At 38.7% G+C, this 22,400-nt stretch overlaps 1 long non-coding RNA gene and 1 pseudogene across 1 annotated transcript; one reads left to right on the forward strand and one right to left on the reverse strand.

Annotated features, from left to right (window-relative positions):
* Positions 1 to 15,042: 15,042 nt before the first annotated feature.
* Positions 15,043 to 15,531, reverse strand: LOC102252807 (annotated as a pseudogene).
* Positions 15,532 to 15,560: 29 nt separating this feature from the next.
* LOC106727445 lies at positions 15,561 to 17,725 on the forward strand. The gene is made up of 3 exons (XR_001363636.1): positions 15,561 to 15,728; positions 17,289 to 17,431; positions 17,668 to 17,725. It is a non-coding gene; the product is annotated as an uncharacterized LOC106727445 (long non-coding RNA).
* The last annotated feature ends 4,675 nt before the right edge of the window (positions 17,726 to 22,400 follow it).

Genomic DNA, 22,400 nt, shown 5'->3' on the forward strand with positions numbered 1-22,400 from the left:
TGTGGGTAAAACAGTACCACCACGACCTCTAATATAATGTATTAAAACTTTATACAGATATGCAGGTGAATAGGATTCCTAGCTGGCAGGACCCTGACAGCAAGCTGGCCACCTGTGGATTCCGTGAGGAATGCGGCTCCCTCCTCCCTCCTCCCTCCTGTCAGGGTCCGGGGTGCAGGTGAATGGGGTTCCTGGCTGGCAGACCACTGACAGCAAGCTATCCAACAGCAGATTCTGTGAGGAATGGGGCTGCCTCCTCCCTACTGTCAGGGTCTGGTTTGAAGGCCGGACTCAGTACTTACATGCTCTGCTCTGAGGGCGGGTTCCTGCCTGAAACCTTGCCTGAGGGTGGGTTCCTGCCTGAAACCTTGCCCTCTGGGGAAACAGCTGGGGGAGAGCGCAGCCGTTTCCAAGACAACGCTTGCAGGACTGACTTCCTTCCGCTTGGTCGCGCTTCTGGACGTGATGTTAGACCCAGGGTTTTTATGTGGAATCTATTTTTATTGGTAAGAAAAATGAGACTCCAAACAAATTAACTTAAGTAGCAGAATCAGAGATCAGATCTCAATTATTTCGGTTCTAAAGCCCGTAATCTTTTCAGTATATACTAGTATATTGTCCCCTCCCAATGTTCAACTATTCAGAGGTCATCCACTGAGTTTGCTTATTGGACTCATGGTATCTCTCTCTCATTCCTTCTTCCTGCCTTAACCTTATTTATGGGTTGATTAGTTCCTTCATATTATAGATAAAGGAGAAAAACTAGGGTGAGTATGCTTTCCTCTTTTTCATAGTTTGGGCAAATAATGGAGGAATAAGAGTTTTAAACTAAAAGTTCAGAGGAAGCTTGTGGCTATCATAGTATTTTTACTAACCATCACCCTAGCTTGAAGAGTAGATTATAAATATCTTCTCTTCTCAATGTTCATTAACTTTCTTTTCACCATAACAGTCACCCTTTAATTAATAAGGTGCTTAATTTTTAACTAATAAATCACTTAATTTACTTTTCTTTTGTTTATTTCAGATAAGAATATTTGAAGTTCCTCAAAAAACCCCACTGGAGGGGTAATTTTGAATAAAATTCATAAAGGCAGGAAATAGTAAATAATTGATGGTAACACTACCCTAAAGTGCCAATTGAACTGATATATCTTGCAGGTAGATTACCAAGATCTTTTCTCTTTGAATGATTTTGATAGCCTGTCCATCAGACTTGGAAATGACATGAAATTAGAAGGAATTATAATATATGGGATGGCAGTCCAGGAATCCAAACAGATTAAAAAGGCTAAAATAATGAGGCAAAATAAGAGAGATAAATTTTTTTTTTATTTTTTAAAATTGATTTTGAGAGAGACATCAATTTGTTGTTCCACTTATTTATGCATTCATTGGTTGATTCTTGTATGTATTCTGACAGGGAATCAAACCTACAACCTTGGCATATTGGGATGACACTCTAACCAATTGAGCTACTGGCCAGGGCAAAAGAGCTAAAATTTAACAGATATGAACATAATGCATTTAGGAATGAGTTTGACTATCATATTAGAAAGTTGAAATTTATCATAGCTTAACCAAATACGCAATATTCATAAGAGGGGAGTGTGACAGCACTCCAAGCTCATCAGACAATGCCTGGAGGATATTGTTCCCACTGTAGGAGTCACAAACTGAGTCACCCTGCTAGAAGGCAGTGAGGATGGTGAGGGGACTCAAAACCGTGTCTATGAAAAATACTTGAAGAAACTTAGGTTTTCGAAGGAGGAACGCATGAGGCCAGAATGGTGAGGAATTAAGAATTTATTTGATCATCCGCACACCAGGTGGCTGAGCCTGGATGGCTCCAGCTGGCTTTTAAAGGACTTTTGGCGGGCTTTTTCTGGGCGGAGAATTCTTTGTGCATACCCAGAGGGGAGATAATGGAATGTGGTCTCAGCAAAGGGAATGTCCATAGTGAAATGGCCTGAAAAGCCAGTTCCCGGGGGAGGGGTGTGGATTTAATTGCTTGATCAAACCTAACAGAAACCAAGGTCTTTATTCTGAAGGAAAAATAAATAAAAGGTATTTCAAGTACTAAATTGTGAAAGGGGAATCAGATTTTTCTTGTGCCGCTCCAGAGGGCAAAGTAGGACCATTTGGTAGATGCCAAGAGAGGCAGATTTTAGCTCAAAGTGAGGTGTTTTTTAATTCAAGGAGATAACACATTTTTAGTAATAAAAATAATGGTGCCCGGCTGGCATGGCTCAGTGGTTGAGCGTTGACCTATGAACCAGGAGATCATAGTTCGATTCCTGGTCAGAGCACATGCATGAGTTTCTGGCTTGATTCCCATTGTGGGGCGTGCAGGAGGCAGCCAATCAATGATTCTCTCTCATCATTGATATTTTTCTCTCTCTCTCCCTCTCCCTTCCTTTCTGAAATCAATAAAAATATATTTTTAAAAATAATGGCTATGACTTACTAAGGATTTACAATGTCTCTGGCACTATTCTAAGAGCTTTACATGAATTAACTCATTTTAGCCCCAACTAGAATTTTAGACCCATGACCTCATTTCACTATTATCCTCATTTCACAGGAAGAACTGAATAAATCTGTCCAAGGCCAGACAACTAGAAAGTGGCAGATTTGAATGCATGGAGTCTGACCTCAGAGCTGGGATTCTGACTGCGCGGTTCAAGCCGAGGCTTGTGGAGTGATGGTGTGTGTGTCCCGGGGGGGGGGGGGGGGGGGGGGGGCCTGCAAGCAAAGCCTGGCTGGGATGAGGAAACTTACACGAGACTAATAGCTACATTTATTGAACATGTGCCAGGTGTCAGGCACTGGACTAAAAATTTCACATACGTTAAAGGAGATTATCCAGTGAAGCACAGCAGAGCGTTGAGTACATTGTAAATACTCCAATCTTACTGTCAAATCAAGTACAAGAAGGGGATAAAGATATTTTCAGACATGCAAAGACTCAAAAACATAACCCAAACAAAACGCCTTTGCCTATTTCTTAGGACCTTACTGGAAAATGTGCTCTGTTAAAACAAAAGGATAACCAAAAATGAAAATGACTTACAGCGCAAGAAACAGGAGAGGAAAGGATGATGGTGAAGGGAGAGTTCAGGATGACAGCTGTCACCAGGCACGAGGACAAACCAGCTCAGACAGTGGATCGCAGGGACCGTGAGAGCCTTTTTTGAAAGGTGAAAACAATGGGATATTTAATGCATCAGAACGACTTGAAAGGAGATTCAGACTACTGCCAAAGAGCTTCGGGCTGCGTTAGTGATCAGCAATAAAAAACGAAACCGCTTGAAGTTATTAACTCCAGGGAAAATAAAGAGTCAGAACGACTTGAAAGGAGATTCAGCAATAAAAAACTAAACCGCTTGAAGTTATTAACTCCAGGGAAAATAAAGACATGTTCAGAATTTTTAAAAAATTATGGTATACTACTTGTCTCAGGGGTGAATAGTATTTACATAGTCATATCATGTAAACCCTTCATATTGGTCTAACCAAAAACTTGATAGAACAATTTTTGGAAGGTGGGGGCCAGAGGAGGATGGACAGAAGGGAAGGGGGAATACCTGTGTGGTGAGTGAAGGAAGAGCCAAGAGAGTTAGTTCCCCATCTAGTTTACAAAACAGAAAAAAATCAAGAAATAACAATTGGAGGCATGACAGTAAACATCAAAATGATCAGCTATAAAATTGAAAGTGGTTGTCTCTGAAGAGTGGGTAAGGAGGTCTGAGTTTTGCTCTTTTTCTTAACAAAACTTGTTGAATTTCTTGATTCTTTAGGCCAAGTGCACGTATAATGATAATGATAAAAACAAAAATGCTTAAGATTTATTCGGTTTTATAAAGCATTTCTGCCTATTGAATCTCGCAGACTTTTTGTAGACAGATTTTTCACACCAGACACACATTGTCCTTTTTTGGATTACCTGAATTCCTTAGTAGCATGGTCAACAGATAAAATTGCTTCGTGAACAGTTTGAAGTTATGGCCAGGCAGAGTTCATCCTGAGTAGATCCTGGACATGAGGCTTGCTTGTTTTAATTAAGGGTGGAAATAAAGTGGAGTATCTTTTCCCAACTTCTCAGTATTTCCCAAACAAAACAGCAACCGTATTTGAGGAATAGAGAATGGTGGGAATTATCAGTATAGAGGGTTTGCTCTTAAGAATAAGGATCATGCCCTAGCTGATTTAGCTCAGTGGATAGAGCCTGGGCCTGCAGATTGAAGGGTCCCGGGTTTGATCCTGGTCAAGGTTGCAGGCTCAATCCCCAGCAGGGGGCGTGCAGGAGGCAGCCAATCAATAATTCTCTCTCATCATTGATGTTTCTATCTCTCCCTCTCCCTTCCTCTCTGAAATAAATAAAAAATATATTTTAAAAAAATAAAATCTTTTTAAAAATATAAAAAAAGAGTAAGGATCACCATTTCAAACTTAATACTAAGAGCTCATGTTTTCCCTACACTTACAAATATAACAGCCAGCCATTGAATTTAGCAGATAAGCACTCACACACAGGTACACTTATACATACATATGCTGGTAATGTAAATACATTTTTAAAAATATATATTTTATTGATTTTACAGAGAGGAAGGGAGAGGAACAGAGAGTTAGAAACATTGATGAGAGAAAAATATAGATCAGCTGCCTCCTGCAAGCCTCCTACTGATGATCGAGTCGTAACCAAGGTACATGCCCTTGACCATAATTGAACCCAGGACCTTTCAGTCCGAAGGTCAACATTCTATCCACTGAGCCAAACTGGACAGGGCTGTAAATACATTTTTAAACTATCTATATATATAAAAGCCTAAGTGACCAGATGACTGGACGACCAGACGACCGGCCAGTAGCTATGACATGTACTGACCACCAGGGGGCAGATGCTCAATGCAGGAGCTGCCCCCTGGTGGTCAGTGCACTCCCACAGTGGGAGAGCTGCTCAGCTGACAGACGGGCGCCAGACACTGCCTCTCCTGCGGATACTTCCCCTGTGGGCCAAGCGGCAGCAGGCAGGATAAATGGGAGCGGTGCCCAGCCCAGGCTCGGGCTCCTCCCTGGCCACCTGCCGCTTCACGTTATACGCAGACAGCGGGCTGGAGCCCAACAAGCTGGCGGGTAAGGCCGGGCTGCAGCGGCGTGAAGGTCCACTGATCCCCGCAGGCCAGGCCTCTAGTTTTTATATAATTAACAAACTTACAAAAAAGTTGCAAGAATAGTCCAAGGAATTCCCATATGTCCACCAGACTCACAAATCATTTGTATTTTGCACCATTTGCTTTATCATTCTCTTTCTCTCTGACACATATATATTTGTTTGTTTGAATGTATGCATGCATGTATATGCAGGGTGTCCCAAAAAATGTATACACACTTTAACAGCTGTAGCTCAAGTTTGAAAATGAAATGTATTTTAATAAACACTGCCTTTGTAATCATGCAAAGTGTGTGTATACATTTTTGGGGACAATATATATATTTTCAGGAATAAACTAGTGTATTAAAGCTTCCTATTATGCAGCATATGAGTTAAGCACTTTTAAAACAGTGTAAATTAACTTTGATTTCTGCACAATAGGGACTTACGACCTATTACAAATATAGTGTAGGCCCAGTAATGAAGTAAGATTTTAGCCAAATTAAAACAGAAACCTCATCAAGCTTTCAAAGTTTTCCTATCAGTATTCTCCATTGTAATTAACCGATATTTGGAAAAACTACAAAGAGAAATAATAAACAATAAGAAAATTGACCTTAGTTTTTAGTAAGTCAATGAAAACAGGGACTAGCTCATCATTAGCCTGCTGGTATGCTGTTTTTAAAATGCTTATACATACACTACATGCCCTTTTATACTGTTCAGTGAGCCTCTAAAAATTCTGTGATGCTAATTTTTCAGGTTTCCATTTGTGTTCAGTATATTCCTTTCTTTATTTTTAGAACAGTTTGGCAGAGAAATTGAAAAGTCATTATTGCCCTTAAATAGTCTTAAAAGGAAAACAATATGTACCAGTACAAACAATAGTAAGGAATTAAAAGGAATTGTAATTAAAGAAACTGCTACTTGAAATTACCTTCCTACCTTTTTAGATAAAATAGAACATGTGAGATGAAAGCACAAGTTCCTGAAGGATATTAAAACACCATTCAGTGCACTAGTCATGAATTTTAAGTGGATTATTTGAAATTCATCTGTTTTGTTCTAATGGATATAAGGAGTGCAATGAACCACTACACTGTGTTCACTGACAGCATAATTGTTACACAGCTTCTAGCAATTTTAACATTTTTACATGAAAAATACTGATATACACATACAAAGCCTTTTACTGTTTATTTGTATATCCCCTCTACCGAAAAATGGATAATTTACCACTTACCCATTACTATACCAGTTTAAAGTAATCAGCAAGATTAATTTTAATTTTCAAAATATTTAATTAAAGATACTTCATAAGCAAGTAATAAACAAAAAAAGTAATTGTTACTAGCCTTGATTATACTCCATTTCTATCATTTATTTTGATGCTTAAATTGTCCTAAATTTGGGTAGTGAGAGAACCTTCGAGTTAGATCCTTTGTACCTTTTGACACATCCTAGTCATTCTTTAAGCACTTCTGTAATTTTTTGTTCTTTCCCTACTTCAAGCGGAAAATAAAGGAAGCAAACCTGGGTACTAGGTGTATGTACTGCTAGTAATGTGTCATTGTTTCTAGGCCCTCTCAGTAGACAAAGCTAGGAAAATGTAACCATACATTAATATACATAAAATATATAGAAAACTGTTTATCTCTACTTCTTAAAAATGGTAAATCACATTGATACCTCCAATCCCACAGCAACACCTCCAGGGTTCATGCTAGCCCTCCCCCTTACCATATTTGTAACTTCCTTCTCCAATAGTGAGAACACTGGAATCCATTAGCCTAAAAATATTGATTTATTTACACAAGACAAGAATACAAAGAATGTACTTTTAGAATTGATAACTCATACGACTATGAAAAGCAAACCTGTAAGCAAAGATCAATACTTATTTAATTTTTATTTTTTAGGTACAATTTATATATAGTGAAATACACAAATCTTAATAGTAATAGTTGACAACCGTATATACTCCTTTAACCCACCTCTAAGAACCTTTTCATCATCTCAGAAATTTCTCTTGTGAAAAATTCTCAGGGAGTCCCCATCCCAATACCATACAGGTGCAACCTCTGCCCTGATTTTTTTCTCTGTAGATTAGTTTTGCCTGTTCCAGAACCACATGTAAATGAGTCATACATTATGTTCTATTTTTGGCCTGGCTTCTTGCACCTAATATAACATTTTTTAGATTCAGGCAAGTTGATACATTATCAGTAGTTTGTTCCTTTGTATGACTAAGTAGTATTTCATTGCATATTTACACCACAATTGATTTTGTAGTGTCTAGGATTGAGGTCATGCACAGCTTTTGTTAAATTTATTCCTAAATGTTTTTATGCTATTGTAAATAGAATTGTTTTCCTTTCATTCTCCAGTTGTATTTCCAATGTCATTTACTTGTAAATTTTGACTATGTACCATACCGTCTAGGAGTTGTTCTATAGATGATCAGATTTCCATCATTAACCTTCATGAACTGTGAAGAGTGACAGTTTCACTTCTTCCTTTCCTACCTGAATTCCTTTTCTTTGATAAGTTTTTAATAATGAATTAAATTTCTTTAATAGATACAGTGCCATTCAGTTTCTTTTCATACTGGGTTAGTTTTGGTGAGTTGTATTTTGCAAAGACTTTGTTCATCCCCTCCAAATTATTAAATTTTAGAGGTGATAAAGTTCTTTATAATATCTCCTTATTATCCTATCAATGTCTGTAGTGTCTGTGATGATAACCCTCTTTCATTCTTGATATTGGTCATTTGTGCTATTTCTATTTCTCTTTTATTTGTTTTTATTTTGTTCTTTTCATTTCTTGATCAGTCTACCTATGTGCTATCAATTTCACTCATCTTTTCAAATAACCAACTTTTGGCTTTGTTAAATTTTTAAATTATTGGTCTTTTTCTTTTTTCATTTATGTCTGTTCTCTTTATTATTTCCTTCCTTTTACTTAATTTTGATTAACTTAGCTCATTCTTTTACTTTCTTTTTGTTAGCTTCTTAGGGTTTGATCTTAGGTCATTGTTTAGACCTTTCTTCAAATAAAAACATTTAAAGCTATACATTTCTCTCTAAACACTGCTTTAGCTGTCCCTATACTTTTTGTGTTGTATTTTAACATCATTTAATTTAAATCTTTTCCAATTCCTCTGGGAATTTCTTTTTAAATTTTTATTTATTTATTTTTTAAGAGAAAAATCGATTTGTTGTTCCACTTAATTATGCACTCATTGGTTGCTTCTTTTATGTGCCCTGACAGGGGATGGAACCCCCAACCTTAGCATTTTAATGCTCTAACCAACTGAACTACCTGTCAGGGCTAGTCTTTTTGATAACAGCCATTTTATCAGGTGTGAGGTGACAGCCCCTGATGAGTAATGATGCTGAGCATTTGTCCATGTACCTGTTGGCCACCTGTATATCTTCTTCGCACAAGTGTCCATTCAGATTTTTAATCGCACTGGATATTTTTTGTTTTTGCTATTGAGTTGTATGAGTTATTTATACATGCTGGAGATCATTCCTTTATCAGATATATGATTTGAGACTATTTTCTCCCATTCAGTAGGTTATCTTTTCATTTTGTTGGTTTCCCTTGCTGTGCAGAAGCTCCTTAGTATGATGCAGTCCCACTTAACTTATTTTTGCTTTTTGTTGCTTCTGCTTTTGGTGTCAGACTAAAGATATCATCACCAAGACCTTTATCAAGGAGCTTGCCACCTGTTTTCTTCTAGAAGTTTTACAATTTCAGATCTTATGTTCAAAGTTATTTTAATATACAAATATTGCACACATACCTTCAGCTCAATGACTTAGCTTTCTCCCAGACTGGATGGGAGAGTCTGAGTTCTCAGAAGAGACCTCTTGGAGACAGGAGCATCACCAATACCTCCACCCTTGTCCTTCTCCTCCTCCTGCTCCATTTCTAATAAAACTTGTCTGGTCATCATTTGCATGGCTCCCCTCAAAGGTAGCTCCGAACTTGGTGCAAAGTTGGAGACCAGGGTTCCAGAACAAGGGCTCTCCTGGGTCTGGCACCCCGGTGGGTGGGGACAAAGGCTGCCGCAAACTCAAACCCAGCGCCAAAGGCTACCACGCGCCACTGAGCATGCCCAGTGCCAGATAATGCCGGCTCTGTGTTTTTTTCTGTTAAGTATCGACTTTTCTCTAGTTTCTAGCAGCTTGTGGTCACTTTCCAGTGCCTTCAAGTAAAAATAGTTAGTTATTATTTTATCTAGGGTTTTACATTGTTATCTGGGAGGGTTGGTTCAATGAGAACTACTCCACCAATACAAGAACAGTAATATGGGTAATTAAAAATTATAATTATCGCCCTGGCTGATTTGGCTCAGTGGATAGAGCATCGGCCTGCGGACTGAAAGATCCCGGTTCGATTCTGGTCAAGGGCATGTGCCTTGGTTGTGGGCACATCCCCAGTGGGAGGTGTGCAGGAGGCAGCTGATCGATGTTTCTCTCTCATTGATGTTTCTAACTCTTTATCCCTCTCCCTTCATCTCTGTAAAAAATCAATAAAATATATTTTAAAAAATTATAATTATTGTCTTTGAACCTTTCAAACTTGAGATCCTGAGACTACATATACCAATTGGTGTGAGTACTATAAGAAGAAAATAATAACCATACTTGGACATGTTTCCATCAGTAATGATTTACTTTCTGGGAAAGTTCGTATGAATTATTTCCCACAATTCTAGTTCAGAATTGCAAGACTGTCCTGTATTTTGACAAAATACTCCTTCAACAGTCAAGTGCAAATTGTTTCAGCTATGAATCATCCTTCTCATCAAAAGCCTCATGATGTAGCTTACTCATTCTGTCCTTTTGTAAGATGGAGAATTTCCCACTCCCTTCCACAACAGCTCTATCTTCTTAGTTTTCTATGTTGGGCTACTGCACATGATTTTGTTTAAAGGAAGTGTACCACTGTTTTAGAAAAAGTTTGGGCACACTCCCTCCTGGGAGCCCGCCTCTTTCCTTCTCTTCCCTTCTCTTCTCACTCCCCCTTCCTCTTCTCTTCCCTCTCCCTCTATTTCTCCCCCTCCTTTCGTGGCCCCAGGCACAGTAACTATTAGCTTCCTCCCTCCCAAGCTCCAAGGACCCTTCCTTTACCTCTATAACTTGTTTCCTAAGCCCATTTCTTCTAGGAATTATTTCTTCTACATCTGTCATTTACCAAATAAATGTTCTCTTAGAAAATTAAAAGTTTGTAAATCTAGTCTAGAAAATCTCTAACAGGCTCTACAATTCAGTAACTTCATATATTATAGTTTGTTTGACTATGAAAGAGTAGAAAGAGTAATAAGTGTACATAATAATAATCTTAGGCATAGAAATTCCTACTCCTGGGTGATTTCCTGCAAAGTGCTGGAATCGAACCTGGGACCAGTCAGTCCACAGGCTGACACTCTAGGGCAGCGGTTCTCAACCTGTTGATCGCGACCCCTTTGGGGGTCGAACGACCCTTTCACAGGGGTCGCCTAAGACTATCGGAAAACACATATATAATTACATATTGTTTTTGTGATTAATCACTATGCTTTAATTATGTTCAATTTGTAACAATGAAAATACATCCTGCATATCAGATATTTACATTGCTATTCATAACAGTAGCAAAATTACAGTTATGAAGTAGCAACGAAAATAATTTTATGGTTGGGGGTCACCACAACATGAGGAACTGTATTAAAGGGTCGCGGCATTAGGAAGGTTGAGAACCACTGCTCTAGGGCAAAGTGCTGCCTATATTTATAGCAAGTGAAATCACTTATCAACAAAATACTCCTTAGATTTCTTTCTGTTTGAACTCATCCAAGGATCCATAATGCAAAACTCTTTAAAAACTGTATGTGTGTGTGTGTGTGTGTGTGTGTGTGTGTGTGTGTGTTTGTTTTATTGATTTCAGAGAGGAAGGGAGAGGGGGAGATAGAAACATCAATGATGAGAATCATTGATCGATTGCTTCCTGCACGCCCCCTGCTGGGGATTGAGCCCACAACGTGGGCAGGTGCCCTGACAGGGAATGGAACCTGGTTCATAGGTTGATGTTCAACCACTGAGCACACTGGCCGGGCACAAAACTCTATTACTAATTATGTTGCCATCAATATTACTAGTCTGTACTATCGGACATTTTCATAATAGTAATCAAGACTAAAGATTTGTGTTGATAAATGTGTACTATTCAAAGATAATGTTACTTAAGCTCAAAGACATGTGTGCAGCTGTTCATTGAATTAAGACTAAAACCTTCACAATAGTTCAGAAGTGTAACTTTGCTAAGTTTTTAGAATCAGACACAGTTACAAACGATTGTCACTGCCCAAGGGTTTATGCAATCATTTCTCCGATTCATCATTGTTATCATCTGGACATTCCTGTTTGTCAGAAAGGTGGGACTTTTCACTTTAATTGTGATATGGAATTCATTAATCATTTGCTATCATCTTAATCAAGAGGAATGAATATTGTAATAAACACTCACTTATAGCCTCCAGTGAACTAAGATGCTATTTATGAAAAACAGTGCACTGGTATAGATCAGAATGTTCCCTCCGCCTTGGGTGTGCTTACTAATTTGCTGACTGCTCTCTGAAGGCTTTTAATGGTAAAGGAAAAGTACTAGGTGCTCTCTTTAGTGTGTTAACTGAGAGCATAATGTCTAGTCTTTGGTCCACATGCAAACGCTATTATAGTACCCGACTTAAAAATACTGTAGCTTCCCCTTCCTACCTTGTAAGCTTCTTGGAAACCCCGCATCATCACATCATCACATTATTGATCATTGTCATTTTGTCAGTGCCGAGCATGTTGCTTCGCATTTTGGCAGGTGTTCAGCAATTGTTTGTTGAATGAATCCATCTTTGATTAGTAAACTTTTCCATAAGTCAAGTCATTCAGGTAACAGGAAAAACTCAGGACTTAATAGTCTTCCATGTTCAGGAGATTATTATTATTGTTGCCAGTTTTATTTCTACTACAGATGCAATAATTTAAACTTACCTACCAAAGTATGCAATTTTATTGACTACAACTTCTCTCTTGTCTTCAGTTTCCTAAGCTGTAAAATGAGGGAGACATTTTCTAACAATGCTTGATAATCAACTGAATGGCTATGTTACCCACAGCATGTCATACAAATACAAAGCACTAATAATGTTATTACAATTATAAGATCCTCATGAGTGGTCAGGATCTCTAATTCTATAATCATATTGCAAAAACAAGATGTACTCAGCTCAAACAAAAGAATCTTCTGTCAGAAGTATAATCACAGATAATCATAGGCAAATGTGTTGGTGTCTGCACTTTTCATCTAAAACTGATGTCTGTTACTTTAAGTAGACAATCTTGCTCTTTACAATATATTAAAAATAGATACTTATTAAAATGCAAAATAGCTATTGCTGATAGGTATCTTGATGGAGATAAAAAGAACAGTTTTTAGAATTGAAACTACTTAGTATAATGGCAGAAACAAAGACCAAGAAGTGAGAAAACTCAGTGTGTGTGTTGATATTAGTGTGGCGATAGCAGATACTGAGGATAGAAAACAAGACAAGAAAGGTGAGCTGGGGTCAGACTGGGGAAGGCCTTGAATCCTCTATTACCTGGAGCAATTGTACTTCATGCTGAGGTGAATAGGAAATCTTGATGCTGTGTGAGCAGATACCTGGCTGTTATGTAAACCATGTTTGGAAGGCTAGTCTCATAATGAAATGAAGCAGAGACCAAGAGCAAGGGGATAATCCCTGCTCTCACAGAGCACAGATTTTTTTTTTTAACAGTAGTTTTGTCCTAGAGCAGTGGTGGTTTTTTAAAAATATATTTGTATGCCCTAACCGGTTTGGCTCAGTGGATAGAGCATCGGCCTGTGGACTCAAGGGTTCCAGGTTCGATTCCGGTCAAGGGCATGTACCTTGATTGCGGGCACATCCCCAGTGGGGAGTGTGCAGGAGGCAGCTGATGGATGTTTCTCTCTCATCGATGTTTCTAACTCTCTATCCCTCTCCCTTCCTCTCTGTAAAAAATCAATAAAAAATATATTTTAAAAAAATTAAAATATATATTTGTATTGATTTCATAGAGGAAGGGAGAGGGAGCGAGAGATAGAAACTAAACTGTTACCCAAAGTCATTATCAAACTTACAGTGCCATCAAAAGTGTATGAGGCACCCTAGCTGGTTTGGCTCAGTGATTACAGCCTTGGCCTGCGGACTAAAGGGTCACAGGTTTGATTTAGGTCAAGTGCACATATCTCAGTTGCAGGCTCAATCCCTGGCCCCGGTTAGGGTGCATGTGGGAGTCAACCAATTGATGTGTCTCTCTCTCATCAATGTTTCTCTCTGTCTCCCTCCTTTCCACTCTCCCCTCCCCCGCCAAAAAAAGTGTATGAGGGGGAAGGGGGATGGGGAGGTGGTTGGTGGAGGCAGGAGAGGGCATAGAGGGGATAAATGGTGATGGAAAAAACAAACAAATAAAAAGTACATGAGAGTTTTCTATAAATTAAGCAACTCCACTTTCTCACCAAACATAAAAAAATTGATCAATTCTTAAGTTTCTGCCAATCTGGTATGTATAAAATGGTAACTCACTGTTTTTAACTTGTATTTCTCTGATCACTAATGAAGTTAAGAATGTTTCCATATGTTTATTGGCCATAATGCTCCCCCTTCTGTGTAATACCTAACCAAATCATTTGCCCACTTTCTGGTTGGTTTGCATTTCTTCTCCCTTAAAAAAATTATACACACACACACACACACACACACACACACACACACACACGCGTGCGCGCAGAGATTTATTTCAGAAAGCGGAAAAGGAGGGAGAGATAGAAACATCAATGATGAGAGAGAATCGTTGATCGGCTGCCTTCTGCACGCCCCCTTCTGGGGACTGAGCCTGCAACCCAGGCATGTGCCCTGACCAGGAATCGATCTGGGACCCCCTGATTCATGGGCCGATGCTCAACCACTGAGCCATATCGGCAGTTCGTATTTCTTTATTGATTTCCCAGGCCGCCTCTGTCTTATATCAGATTTCTTATTTCTATGGATCTGTTTTTAGCATCTGTTTTTGGATTAATTCATTTTATTTTATTATTTAAAACTGATCAGCTAAAAATCTATTCTCATTGAAAGCTTCAGTGAAGGAATATGTAAGAAATTTTTGAAAACAGTCAGTAATCACTGAGGATTCCTGTGCCACCAGAGGGAGCCCCAGGGGGTCCATGAAGGTGCAGCATGCACAGCACTGAAGCTATACGAAGGGTAGGGGAGCCTAGCTGTACCCAGCACTTCATGAGCATTTTTCACTATTACCTACAGCAAGATCTCAGGGTTTAAAGCTTTTTTGCAGTATGTCTCATCTTTCCCTATTTTTATTTCATTTTCCCATATCACTATGGCACAGTAAGACACATCATGAAATAACTATTGCTCACAGGATTTTTTTTTTTTTTGGAAGAAAATCATGTTATCCTAATTGATTCACAAACAATCACATCACAAAAGCTGGTTTAAGGAGGCCATACCAACATTGGCCCTGCCTCAAACACAATACCATCTCAGTGAACTTCCATAGAGTAAGAATACCCTCTCCCATTGCAATCCTGAGGCAAGGGAACTATTAATGATAGAAGAGAGGTTAATTGCTACTTTTATACTTTCACTATCAATTATATTTTTACACTAAATTAACTTGGTCATGAGAGATGATTTTCTTTTTCTTATATATCCCTTTTTTGAATTCAAATTCCATTCTGATCACTCATGGTCCAAGAACATCCAAATAAACAAAAACAAAAAAGCAAAAAATAAAAATAAAAAAAACAAGCCAACCCAAACAGATGTTAAAGATTGGTCTTCAAATATTATAGTCAGTGAGTCCACACTTGCCTGAGATCTCGCTGACATAAAACCACATCCACAACTCAGTGGCCACCAAACCATTCAGCAGAACTTCCTTAACTGTAAGCTGTTTGAAGCTACCAGTTTGAGAACTACTGACTATTTTTTTTTAAGCTGTGAATAGCTGTAGAGATATAAATAAGGGTCAGAGGAACCAGCTCAGCTGTGGCCCAGTGCCAAAATGTGGCCAATCAAGGCTCTGAGGACGTCACGGCAGTGTTTGCCAGCGTGGGGACCTTCTCTGCCAGCTTACAGACAAATTGGGCCTTGGTTTTAGGATGGAAAGTCTGCAGCCTCCAACCGAGAGATGATTTTCCGTGTCTTAGATCAGGCTAATCCACTGCAAATCTGCCCTGTCTCAGCACCTCGCTGAAACCCTCACCAAGTTTACGGTCACCCTGGTCCTGGGCACCCTCCCAACCTGTTTCATGTCACAGTGACACGGGGCAAACGGCTGATGCTCTGGGTTCCCTCATGCTCCTGATAAGTGATGTCAGGCCTTGAGGGCTTAGCATTACTTCCTCCACTGAAGCCCCAGAGACGGCAAGATCCCGGCTGTGGCTGACAGCAGAGCCCACAGCCACGCCAGCTGGGCCATCAGACCTGGTTGCCAGGGTGCAGCAGCAGGTGAGCCAACAGCAGGTGGTGGAGCTGCTGGGGGCGTCTGAGTGGCTGGTGCTGGCCTGGGCACAGCTCTCATCTGAGGTGCCTGGCAGGCCAGAGGGGCCATGCGGAAGGTGCAGCTTCGAGTTCCAGAAGGCATCACAACAGGGTGGCAGTTTGGCATCTACAAGTGTTAGGGGCAGAAACAGAAAGGTGGAGACTAACTATAATGATCAGAAATATTAACCGTGCTCTGTTAACCATGATTGTTCCGTTCTGAGTAGAAAAAGCACATTCTAACCTGGATGAGAGTTGCATGCCCCAGGACATGGGAGTTAACATAGGAATGTAGTCCATCCTCCTTTTCCAAGAACTGCCTATCATCATGGAAAGTTTAACAACCTCGTTGCTGAAACAGTCTTGTCCCAGAAGCACCCACCTTTGCAATACCCCAGCCTGCATTGCCTGTAACCATTACACCTTGCCTACTTCCCCACGTCTGTAATTCCTACTTTCCCACGCAATCATTGCCCTTCTATCCAATATAAACAGCTCGCTTATGGGAAGGGTAGAACAGATTTTCATGGGTGACCTGCTACTCTCCTATATTATCAGCATTATTGCAATAAACATTCATATAGGATTCAACCCTGTATCTGCTTAATGGGCTTCAGAAGTGACAGGCAGCCCTGACCCATTGATTGTCCGGTTTCACAAGTTCGAAACTCGGAGAAGATTGCCCAGTAGGATTTTTAATGGCTCTCCTGAATCTGTATTCCAGCAATTTTCAACAGATCAACAGTTGTCTGGTGTAAATGTCCTCTCTTGAACCATAAATCCACTTTGGAATAGGTCATATAATAGAGTTGCATCTTAATGGTCACCTTGCATAATAAGATTGCATCTGATTGGTTAATTCTTTTTTTAATATATTTTTATTGATCTCAGAGAGGAAGGGAGAGGGAGAGAGAGATAGAAACATCAATGATAAGAGAGAATCATTGATCAGCTGCCTCCTTCATGCCCCCTACTGGGGATCCACCACAACCGGGGCATGTGCCCTGACCAGGAATCAAACCGTGACCTCCAGGTTCATGGTTTGAGGCTCAACCATTGAGCCATGCTGGCCGGACTGATTGGTTAATTCTTGGTACCAGAAATCCTTATATACCAATTTTTTTAAAAAAAGTCACTTTGGAAGAAAAAGAGTAGGTAATTACTACTACTACTATTATTATTTGTAACTCTATCAAACTTATTCCTATTTTTTGTCAGATCAGAAAAAAATACATTTTTTTGATGGGCCACAGAATTTTAGTAATTAGTTTGTGTGCCATGAAATGGAAAATGTTGAAAATCGCTGCTGTATTCCTAGAGTGTTCTGCAGCCATCATAGTCTTGCTCTTCCCCAGACTGCGGGGCCAGTTCTGAAGGTGGGAAGTTTAGTGCATGAGCCTAATCACTTCCTACAAATGACGTGTGTCCTGTTCTAATCTTGTTGGCCAGGACTAGTAAGGAGATTCTGCCGCCTCCTAAACCCTCATTGCAAGTAACAAGATTTGTGTTTTGTTTTTCATTCACCAGGTTCCCATCTGAAAATCAGCACCTCCATGACTGTGTTTCTGAAGAGACCCAAGGCCTGTGCTGAAACCGAGGGCAGTGGCATGAACTCTGGACTCTAATCCTCAAGGCACTAACAACTAGGAATGCAGAGTGGCTTTATGAAGGTGGAGTGTCTGCTTGTTTGTTTTCCCACACTGATTTCTGGAACAGAGATAATCCTGGAATTATCCAATATAAACAGGCCACAAGCCAAGTCGGTTGGCTGCTTCTCCCTTAGTCCTGGTTGCTAGGAATCTGAAAAATTATTTTATGTTTGATGACTACAGCTTTGCTTAAACATTTCTTGACATATTTATTTATTGAATCAGTGACTATTTTTGCTGTCTGCTTTGGAATACAGCGGAATATAAAGGATTGGCAGAATCCCTGCCATCAAGAGCTTATGGTCTAGCAGGAGCAAGTTGTAACTAGGTAAGTGCTACGAAGACTGAAAGTAAGCTTACAACATGAGGACTTAACCTCAACTAGTTAACATTTATTACTAGATATTTGCCTTTTACTCTTGTTTTTTAAATTGTTTTGGTTTTACAGCCTAATTTATCTCAAGTCAATGCAAATTCACTTATAGAATTTGCATAGTTGTAGGCAAAGGTGCGTTTGCGCTTGTAATCACTTTCAAATATCCCTTCTTTCACAAAGAATTTGAGGTGATGTATCATGGGAGTATGTTTATGAGTTTATTTGAGCCAAACTGATGGCAATGCCAGGGAACAAGATCTCAAATGCTCCAGAGGGTAACAGTTTTGCAGCTTCTTTTATGCATTTGAAATGCAGGAGGGAATTTAAGAAAGATTACAGGGAGATGGGAGGTACAAGGTGAGAACTGGATTACAGGACAGTTAAGATGATGTGCTCTCGAGGGTGGTTATGGCAAAGGTGTGTTAACCTAGATGCACAGAAAAAATGAACAGGGCTTGCTTATGGCAAAGACAAACCTTTTACGAAAGAAGATGTATGCCTGGGGCATGACTACCCACATGACCTGCCCAGTTAGGAATTTATGATCAGATCACCACCTGAGGTTGCATTCCAACAACGCCCCCTTGTCTGTCCACAAATCTATTCATGTATTCACACTGCAAATGTGGACTAAACTCTTTCAAAATAAAAACCATAATATGACTGCGTTTATTACCTCCCTGGTACTTTCTATTTAGCACACTGACCTAACATTGATTGGCTTATTAAATATAAATTTAATAGTTCATAAGCCTTATACTTAATATTTTCTTGTATCAGTGAACAAGGTTCCTTTTCTTCAGGGACATTAGATTTTTCTCCCAGCGCATGGCTCAATATTAACTTCCCATCCTCTTTCTGTATGCCTTCCCTAAAATGGAGACTACAGAGATTGGAAATATCTTTTGAGATCCTGCTTGAATGCCTTGAACTATTTGCTTATTTCTGAGAAATAGTGTCTAGAAGCCTACAATAAGCAGCCCAAAACTTCTAATTCAAGCCAGTAGTGCCTGTCTTTGCATAATGACATCTCTAGGTTATGTGCTAAAGTGAGTCTTAGACATGGTAATCCTTGTTTTGCCCACTTCTTTAGTTTGTGGGCTGTGCTTGACAGTTTCATGTATACTTCTAGCCTTTCTTATAAAATTCAACGAAACATAAGGTTAAGCAGCAAAAATAAATAAGTAATATGCAAATTCTGAACCTGAATAGTAAACTCAATCCTCAAAAAGTGAATGCAAAAATCTAGCATCAAATGTATGTAAAATTTTGATCTCATTTTATTTCTACTGCTTACAATTAAATTTTTTATTTTAAATACTGGAGGGGGCTGGCCAGGTAGCTCAGTTGGTTAGAGCATTGTTCTGATACACCAAGGTTGCAGGTTCAATCCCCAATCTGGGCACATCCAAGACGCAACCAATGAGTGCATAAATAAGTGGAACAGCAAATCGGTGTCTCTCTCTCTCAAATTAATCAATCAATCAGTAAATTTTTTAAAGAGTGGAGAGTAACAAAGCATGTAAATAAATGTAATACCCCAAGTTATTTGACTTTTTAGTTTTCTAAGGCAGTGGTCTCCAAAATCTGGTGTTTGTCCTTCAGGACTATGCAAGACAATCCATTGGAGCATGGGAAGAAACTATTATATAAATATTTACTTATATTTTTATTACATCCTTAAAAATATTTGTGTATTGTATTGTGTACCTTATGTATTGGTACAGTGATACACATATGTAATGTAGAAATAAATAAGTAATATGCAAAAATGTTTGGAGAGCACTCTTAAAGTTCATACACTTTAATTTCATACATTTTGTTCAAATTCTGAGAAAGCTGTGGGATAAATTTTCATTTTCAAAATGAGTAAACTGAAATGCACAGCTAGGTATAAAATATTAAATGATTACATTTGGAATAGCTATTTTTCTCATTTTTAATCTACTTTTTAATATAGATGATATATATAAATTTTCATTTTCACTTGGAAAATACATTTATAAATAAATATATCTGAATATGTAAGATCATAAATGCATACATATAAACTTAAATGATTGTATAATAGCCCATTTTCACATATATCTCCTCAAAAAAATTGAAATAAAACTAATGTGCAATAAGAATTATAATGCTGATAATACATCTAGTAACCTCATCCCAGATATTTTGTTTTATGAAACAAGCCTTTCTTTTATTTTTTAAATATATTTTTATTAATTTCAGAGAAGAAGGGAGAGGGAGAGAGAGATAGAAATATAAATGATGAGAGAGAATCATTGATCAGCTGCCTCCTGCACACTCACTACTGGGGATCGAACCAGAAACCCAGGCATGTGCCCTGACCAGGAATCGAACTGTGACCTCCTGGTTCATAGGTCGACACTTGGCCACTAAGCAACACTGGCCTGGCCAGACAAGCCTTTCTTGAACATGCTATTTAGGTAGACATGATTCTATAGTAAGCTGGCATTAATTAGATGTGCGTGCTTTGTTGTGTGAAGATCTTATTTCACATCTTTATTTCTATCTCTATAATATATATATTTGTATATGATATATGTATATGTAGACACACACACACACACACACACACACACACACACACACACACCCGCAGTTGCCAAAGAGAGAGTCCTTAGGGTCTATTACTGGTGGACTACAGCCTTTGTACCAAAGGAACCTCATTCCAGGAGGTCTGAAAGCACAAAGAATGTAACTATTGAGTCATTGCAACTATGTTTCTTTCACCAGTACCCTCAAACTATTGGCTGAAATTTCTATTAAAAAAAAAAGTTAGCCTTTCTGTGTGAACAACAGAAAGAGGATACATCAAAAGCCAGGTTGGGGTGCATGGTGAGGAAAGGCTGGCATTATAAAAAGAAATTAAGTCCACACAGTCAGTGAGAGAAAAAGCAGAGAATCAAGAGAGGTGCTATCAACAGAAGTCACTAGAGAACAAAACAAAATAAAACAAAACAAAACATGTCAAACAAAATAAGCAGCTTAAATTATAAAGAATAAAAGAGATTGAGAAAACCCTTTGAAACATGAAACATCTATTTCCACCACTCTAATCCTTTAAAGCTCTATATTCTTTTCTTTGGTCATTTGCCCTAAATTACTTAAAACAAATACTTAACAAGAGACAGATTAATTGAGTTAATCTTTTAGCTTTTGGCTAAACTGAGATGAGGCCAACAAGTGTATCAGCATTTAATGGATAAATTTTGAATAAGTATGGGATTCAGTTAATATCTCAGTCCAATTATATATTTTTTTTAGCCCAATCACTTTTAATATGCATATTGACATGGTCTTACTCCAATAAACATTAGGTTCTTTGAACAAATATGACTTAAAAATATTTTCAGTCCTCTAGTAGCAAAACTCATTAATCAAAGATGACTAAAATTTTTATCCTTTACAATTTATAATTTCCACCATTTTAATGTTTGAATATTCCAATAATATCCAAAAATTTCCAATATATAGTGTTCAACAAATGTGAAATACTAATAGGAAATCTTTAAAATTACAACTAACTCTCACTAGAATGTGAATGTATATAACAAAAGGAATAAAAGTAAATGGAAGTCTTCACTTGCTGAAATTCTTTTGTTAATGGCATCAGGAATGTTTTCTAAAACTATTTAAATAATAGACACAAGATGATAAGAATATTTTAGCAATACTTGACACTGTTAGTTGCATATCTGTTTCAATTTACTGGCAAAAATAGTATCAACTGAAATACTATAGAGTTGCAGCAGTATTTCTCAACTTAAATTAAATGCGCCTATAGTATCTAATGAATTCAATACAGAAAGGTTATCACATAGGTACCGCACCCTTGCACAACTCAAATAAAAAACATTTTTAATTCTTGGTTGTGTTTTATTAGACTCTCTCTGTCCTTCATAGCCAGCTGGAGAGAGGTTTTTCTGCTGGCTATAAAAGAAGTGAGCTGCTGCCCAGTCTGTGTGGCTCAATGCTTAAGTGTTGACCCGTGAACCAGGTCATGGTTCTATTCCCGGTCAGGGCACATGCCTGGATTGGGGGCTTGATCCCCAGTATGAGGTGTGCAGGAGGCAGCTGAATGATGATTCTCTCTCATTATTGATGTTTCTATCTCTCTCTCTTCCTCTCTCTCTGAAATCAATAAAAACTTACATATTTTTAAAAGAAGTGAGCTGCCATATTGTTTCAGGGCTGCATGATGAAGATCTGAGGGCGACCTCTAGAATCTGAGAGGGGTCCCCTGCAGACAGCCAGCTAGAAAATGGGACCTCAGTCCTATAACTGCAAGAACAGAATCCTGCCAACAACCAGTGGGCTTGGAGGAGGAGCCAACCTCAAGTAAGACCACAGCCCAGCCAGCACCTTGATTTCAGCCTGGGAAGACCCCAACCAGAGGATGAACTAACCAGACACTTGACCCCAGACACTGTGAGAGAGTGAATGGCTGTTGTTTTAGGTCACTCAATTTGTGGTAATTTGTCATGCAGTATTGAAAACTAACACACAGGCCTTGAGGGGTGGGGAATCAGCTTTTAGGAATGACCTGAGTGCTTAAATTGGCTGCTAAGACCAAGAAGGAGGAGGAGGAGG

This window comes from Myotis brandtii, unplaced genomic scaffold (assembly GCF_000412655.1).
Source record: "Myotis brandtii unplaced genomic scaffold, ASM41265v1 scaffold423, whole genome shotgun sequence".
Taxonomy (NCBI): domain Eukaryota; kingdom Metazoa; phylum Chordata; class Mammalia; order Chiroptera; family Vespertilionidae; genus Myotis; species Myotis brandtii.